Genomic DNA, 6,374 nt, shown 5'->3' on the forward strand with positions numbered 1-6,374 from the left:
TGAGAAAGTCTTGCTCTGTCACCCAGGCTGGAGTGCAGTGGCACCATCTGGGCTCACTGCAACCTCTGCCTCCTGGGTTCAAGTGATTCTTGTGCCTCAACCTCCCGAGTAGCTGGAATTACAGGTGCCTGCCACCATGCCCAGCTAATTTTTGTATTTTTAGTAGAAACGGAATTTCCTCATGTTGGCCAGGCTGGTCTTGAACACGTGACCTCAGGTGATCCACCTGACTCGGCCTCCCAAAGTTCTGGGATTACAGGTGTGAGCACCATGCTCAGCCACAATTGCTATAATATCAATGAATTCCACCTCCAGCGTTGGCCTGACTCTTGCAGGTGTGCTATGATCGCATCTCTTTTCTTAGTCCGTGTTATAAAATTTCCCTGTTTGGTAACTTGCATAATTTACTAGACACATATCTTTATTTCCAATACTCCATCAGGCACCTTCTACAGCTTTCCTTTATTCTAGAACCACTACCGCCAAGTATCCCTCTTTCCCCTCCACCCGTCCACACACACACCGCTCCTCTTTCACTCTAATCTGGTCTGGGTATCCTCCAAGTTCTGTAAACAGCTGATTGTCATCTTAAGGTATCTCTGCCTCTCTTTTGGCATCGAGTCACTGTCTTCCCATTCCTATATCTTACTTATTCTTGACTTGTGCCGCCATTTTTGAGGAACACATCCTTTTTCTTTTTTTTCCGGCATCAGTAATTAATTTATATTCATTAAACAAATTACCACAGCCTGCATTTATTTACATAATTTCTTCCTCTTATGATTAATTTAATACTTAAGGAAATAATGAATTATTGATTTGTTTGATGCCAGAATTCTGCCCTGCATCAAGTTTCATCTGTGAAAAGTTATATTCCTTGTAACTAGGGAGACAGTAAATCCCCTAAGTTGATAGATTGGTTTGGAGGAACACATCCTTTAGGAAGCTCCACAAAAAGAATGCAGGATATATTCATGTTTTAGGTCCTTTAGGTCTAATATTGCCATCTTTATGCCACTTAAGTGCTAATCTGGCTGGTTATAAAAGCCTGCATTTGGAGGTCTTTGATCCACACTGTTCTGCATTTGGAAGCGCTGCCCCACTGTCTTCTGCACTGGGAAGTTGCCGAGGCATTGTCCAACATCTCAGGAAGGCACTGCTCTGCTGTCTCTGTGTTCGAGGGCACTGTTCTGCTGTACTCACATCTGGATGTTACTGCTCACTGTACGATTTAGCTGGAGGCACGTCTCCAGTGTTCTCTGCATTTGAAAAAAAACATTCCAGTGTTTTCTGCAGTGGAAAGCCTTTGTTCCATCCTTCTGTGGATGTGGAAGGCACGGCTCTGCTTGTGTGTTTGGGGGACACTGTGCTGCTGCTCTCTGTTCTACCATCATCTTCATTTGCAGGCATGAACCCCATCTTCTGCTGCGGAGCTGTGCCTCCCTGTCCTTTGCAGGCTGAGGCACTGCTCCAGGAGTACTGCTTCCCTTTGGAGCCAATGCTCCTCTGTCATCTGCACTGGCCTGGTACTGCTTCCCAATCTTATGCATTTAAAGAGGCAGCACTCCCTCTTTGCTCAGTACATGGAAGGCTCTGATCCACACTGTTGTATTGGGAGGCAGGGCTCCCAGGCCCATTGCACTAGGCTGTCTCTGCTGCCTTCCCATTTTCATCTGGAGTCACTGTCACCTGCCCAGTACATCTGGGAGACACAGCTGTCCTGTCCTCTGCCTTCGGTGGAACTGCCCCACTCCACTGTGCGTCTCCACGGCCCTGCCCCTTGTTCTCTGCATGTGGAAGGCATGGCTCCGTTCCACATGGAGAGGAGCCTACATATGGAGGCATTTGACTGTCTTCTGCCTTTGGGTACACTGCTCCATTTACCCTGTGATTTGGTTTGGATCTGTCTCCTCCAAATCTTATATTGAAATGTAATCCCCAATGTTGGAGGTGGGGCCTGGTTGGAGGACTGTGGATCATGGGGACATATTCCTCATGGATGGCTTAGCGCCATCCCCTTGGTAATGAGTGAGTTTTCACTGTGAGTTCACAAGAGATCTTGTTGTTTAAAGGTGTGTGGCACCTCCCCATTCTCTCTCTTGCTCCCGCTTTCGCCATGTGACTTGCCTGCTTTTCCTTCACCTTCCACCAGAAATGAAAGCTCTCTGAGTCCTCCCCCAGAAGTTGAGCAAATGCTGGCACCCTGCTTTGTGTGCAGCCTGCAGAACCGTGGGCCAATTAAATCTCTTTTCTTTCTTTTTTTTTTGAGACTAAGTCTCACTCTGTCACTCAGGCTGGAGTACAGTTCTGTGATCTCGGTTCACTACAATCTCAACCTCCTGGGTTCAAGTTTTTCTCTTGCCTCAGCCTCTCGAGAAGCTGGGACTACAGGCATGTGCCACCATGCCCAACTAATTCTTGTATTTTTAGTAGAGACATGGTTTCACCATGTTGACCAGTCTGGTCTCGAACTCTTGACCTCAAGTGATCCACCAGCCTCAGCCTCCTAAAGTGTTGGGATTATAGGCGTGAGCCACTGTACCCGGCCTCTATTTCTTCATAAATTACCCAGTCTCAGGTGTATGCCTTTATAGCAATGCAAAAACAGCTTAACACACCCTGCATCAGAGGCTATGCCCACAGCTCTCCACATTTGGTGACACTGGAGCTCCTGTCCTCTGCCTTTATGTGGATGTCACTGATCCAAGGTCATCTGCATTTGGAGCTGCTGTTCCACAGTCCTATGTTGCTTCTTCATTTTTTTTTTTTTTTTGACAGGATTTTACTCTGTCACTGTGGCTCATTCAACCATAGCTTACTGTAACCTCAAACTCCTGACCTCATGGGATCCTTCCACTTCCCAAGTAAGTACTGTGCTTGTGGAAGGACTGGCTCCAACACTCCCTGTCTTTCTAATGCACTGTTAATGCACTCTCTTGTGTACTTGGGGAGCCTTGCCCCACTGTCTTCTGCACTTGGATGTCACTGCTCCACTGCTGTCTTAAGTTTGAGGTTCTTTCTCTGCTGTCCTCTGCATTTGGAACAATCAGCTGAAGTGTGGTAGGCATTCCCTGCGGCAGAACTGCTTTGGTCACTGACTTCATCTGTTTTCCTGCCAGCTTGGTAGCCCATCCTTAAGAGCTCAAAATGGTCTTACTGGCCCCCAGTGCTCCCCCAGAGCACCCCATAGGCTGCCCAGACCTTGGCAGGGAGTGTCTGCATCTCTACACATGCCCACAGTGGGTATTACTCCCCAAATTCCATCTGCGCCCCCCAACTAGCTGAAGGCTTCCTGAGATATGTTCTAGGGCCCCTCTGCACCCAGGCTTCTCCTAGCCACCCAGCTGCTTCCTGCCCCACCCCGTCTGAGAGCAGTGGAGGGCACCCACCCTCTTCCTCCCTCCTTTTTCATGCCTATTCCTTACCTGTGTGTATTGGTCCCTGGAGCCTGGGGCAAAGGCTACTCATTCTTAGGATACAGGCTGCGGTGGATGGGGAAGGCAGGGGGAGAGACAGCCACAGGCTGAATGGGATCCTGATCCCCTCCCCAGCCCATATAGAAATGTCAGGAGCATATGAGGTGGGGGTGCCCCTGCCCTATAGGATAAGAGATTAAGAGATGTGTCCTGTAAGGGGGGCCTGGGGCAGCCCTGGCAGTGACTCTCAGGCCCCCTGACCCACCAGAACCTTCTGGAAATCTCACAATACTCACAAACACTGAACTCTACTCCTGGAGATTAGAATTTGGGGTCTCTGGGACATGAGCCAGGGATCTGCAGGTGATTGTGATGAGCAGCCAGGCAGAGATATGGGGGTGAGAGATGAGCCCTCTTTGCAGCCCACCCAGAGAGGAAAGACCTTCTTTTTCAAATACCCTCAGAAATCAGCGGTCCAGGTCCTTCCTGCTTCCTGGGAGATGCCATGTGGATCTACTTCTGGGGGTCTACGCAGGGGGTATGGGAGCGCTGGGGCCTCTTGGGTGTCAGGTGCCCTATGTCCTCTCCCGTGGTCTGCAGAAAGCTTGCACTTTCTGTCTGCAGAGTGCACCAGCTGCATAGGAAAGGGAAATGCTGCTGGGAGTGGCCCCTGGAGGGCTGCGCCGTGCCTGTCCTCACCCTTCCACGGCTTAAACCAGGCGTGGGTGGCAGGGTCTGTAAGGCAGAGAACGTAGGTAAGAAGTGGGGGGAGAAGGCAGGGTAGGATCAGATATCTTGGCTCCTCTCAGTTTGGAAGGTTAGAAAGCAAAGCCACCTTCCCCTGACCTTTCCGTTCTCCCTCCTGACCCTTGGGGGGGCTCTTGTCCTTGGTGCAGGTGACCCTTCTGGCTTGGTGCCCCTGGTCCTGCCTCATCTTGCTGTGGCTGTCCTGAGAGGGAGTCCAAACTGCAGAGCAGGGCTGAGCAGTGCAGGACCAGGCCACGGCCCTGGCTGCCAGAACTTTGACCTCCGGGGCTGTCTAGCCTTTAAAGTGTCCTGGGTGTCTCCCCACATCGTTAACTCCCTATAACTTGCGGTCAGCTAATCCTTTCGGTCTTTCTGTTTCCACAAGCAGTTGTGAGTCTGGGAATCCTCAGCTGGCAGTTTCATCGTCCTGTCTCCCTTTGGAGCAGTGGGTGTGAGCTCTGTTCCAGTCCCTCCAGTTCCCTTCCAGGCCCCTCCTGTCATCGGAACCACGCACTTTCTTCCTGGTTCTGAGCAGTAGGTCCTACTGATGAGACTGGTTTCCAGGTGCTGAGCAGGGCAGGCTGTGATCAGAGCAGGTCATGGGCTGCCAGAAATTTCCTTCAGGGTTCTCATCTCATGTTTCACCCCAGCGTGGCATCCCCATCCCAGGCTCCCAGCTGTGGTTGAGGAGGCTCATCTTTAGGCCTTACCGTACTTCTTTCCCAGCCCCAGAGCAGAAGCCTCTGCTCCTCCACCCTGGGACTCCCAGAACTATCTCTGGGACAAATGGGGCAACAGAAAGCCTGTCTATCTCAGCCTGTTGGTGCAGAGCTCCTGAGAATCTGAGCATCTGAGGAGGAGGGCACCCACCCTCTCCAGAGGCCACACAGGGCTCAGGAGAGTTTGATAAACCTTGCTGTTGTGAGCCCCGAAGAGGCAGAAACAGACAGCGACCTCTCCAAAGGGGCAGAAACAGACACATGACCTCTCTAAAGGGGGAACGCCAGTGACCTCTCCTTCCACTGAATGTGGGGGGAGAGACTGAATGGGAGATGGTGTCAGCTTAGGCTCAGCGGCTGTTGGTCAATGTGTGTCCACTGTCTTTCTAAGTCTGGCTGTAGGGAGGCTCTGTAATGTTATCAGACCACAAGTGGCCTCAACTGCCTCGAGGTTCTGCACACCAGACTTCAGTCTCTCTCTCCTCCCCAGGGGTCAAGGCTCCAGGGCCACATGGAGAGGGGCAACTGATGCCAGTTTCAGATGTGGCCTGAACCTAACATTGAGACAAGCCCTCTCCTGACCTTGGAGAGAGAGGGCAGCCAAGAAGGCTCTGGGCAATGAGGAGATCTGGCTCAGGCTGGAAGATGCTGCTCTCCCATTTGACACAGAGGCCATGGAGAGGTGACAGAGGGGACTCACCTGACCATAGAGAGAGGACACAGGGGACTCACCTGGCCATGGAGAGGGGGCATAGGGGACTCACCTGGCCATGGAGAGGGGGCATAGGGGACTCACCTGGCCAAGGAGAGGGGGCAGAGGGCACTCATCAGACCGTGGATCATGAAGAGGGAGCAGAGGGGACTCATTGAGGGGACTCACCCAGCATGGAGAGGAGGCAGAGCCTATCCTGTGGGCCTGGGCTGCAAGGACTGAAGTTTTTCATTAACCCGAAGCCTTTCTATAGCAGGTCTTTCTGGAGGATCTGTTTGAACATGACCTGCTTTTTCTAGAAGCTCACCCTGCCATAGGGAACCAGAACACAGGCACCCCTGCGTGCAGGGCCCCTGCCCTCCTGACTCTGATCACTTCTATCAAAGCTTCCTGAGGTCCTGATGTCCTGTGGCCTTCTAGTCCCTGCCAGGTAGCCGTGGTAAAGCCTTACGGACCTGCAGTTGCCATTATGGGGACTCTCAGCCCTTTGCTGAAACCGTCACATACTTCCACACTTGGATAGCCTCTATTTGGGCCAAATCTCATCCTTACTGCTTGGAGAGGCTCATGAAGAAGGTCCCAGGGCTCACCAAGGAGCCTTCTCTTTTTCCCACACCACCCACCTCGCCCCTTCCCTGCCAGGTTCACTCACCACAGTGGCACAGAGTTTTAGTTTGGAGATGTACCCATTCATTCTCCTTCTTTTTCGAAAATACTTTTATTTATTTAAAGACCAGGTTATAAGACTGGCTATTTTTCTTTTCTTTTCTTTTTTTTTTT

The sequence above is a fragment of the Cebus imitator genome, unplaced genomic scaffold, assembly GCF_001604975.1.
Source record: "Cebus imitator isolate Cc_AM_T3 unplaced genomic scaffold, Cebus_imitator-1.0 Scaffold770, whole genome shotgun sequence".
NCBI classification, from domain to species: domain Eukaryota; kingdom Metazoa; phylum Chordata; class Mammalia; order Primates; family Cebidae; genus Cebus; species Cebus imitator.